This window comes from Sinocyclocheilus anshuiensis, unplaced genomic scaffold, assembly GCF_001515605.1.
Source record: "Sinocyclocheilus anshuiensis isolate Anshui unplaced genomic scaffold, SAMN03320099.WGS_v1.1 scaffold394, whole genome shotgun sequence".
Classification (NCBI taxonomy): Eukaryota; Metazoa; Chordata; class Actinopteri; order Cypriniformes; family Cyprinidae; genus Sinocyclocheilus; species Sinocyclocheilus anshuiensis.
The window spans coordinates 1-643 of NW_015542343.1; positions in this window are offsets into that span (position 1 = coordinate 1).

The following is a 643-nucleotide window of genomic DNA, read 5'->3' on the forward strand; positions in this document are numbered from 1 at the left end:
ATAAAAATCTTGGTTTTTATCTAATCTTGGATCAGTTTTATAAATTTGTAGACATTTTTAATGAGACATACGTGTAGCCTAATTAAAAGGAAGAGTAATAATTAATATTCTCTCACTGGCCTGTTTAGGTAAGCCCTCTATAAAACGAACAAAGTACAAAAATACATGAGAATAACTACGTATTTTTACTTCAAATTTGCATTATAGCATCAATTGAGTGTTTGAAATAACTTCCTTCTGTGAACTGCTTCTTATTACAGAATGAGGCAGAAATTATTTTATGGTATTCTATACAGTATTCAGGCTACGTCGATTAGAATTGCATTAAAATATACATTATCCTTATGAAAAATACCTGAGATGAAGAGGACGGATAAACCATACGCTGTTGCAAAAGTGTGTTAATTCTCTTCACGTTTCATCAGTCAGAACATGTGTTGTTACCTGAATGATCCACAGCTGTTTTCTTTTTTTGAGTGATAGTTTTTCATGAGTTGTTGTTCATGATATATGTGTGTGTGTGTGAGTGTGCGCGTGTGTGTGTGTGTGTGTGTGTGTGTGTGAGAGTGTAAGTGTGTGAGTGTGTGTGTGTGCGTGTGTGTGTGTAGTGAGTGTGTGTGTGTGTTTGTGTGTGTGTGTGAGT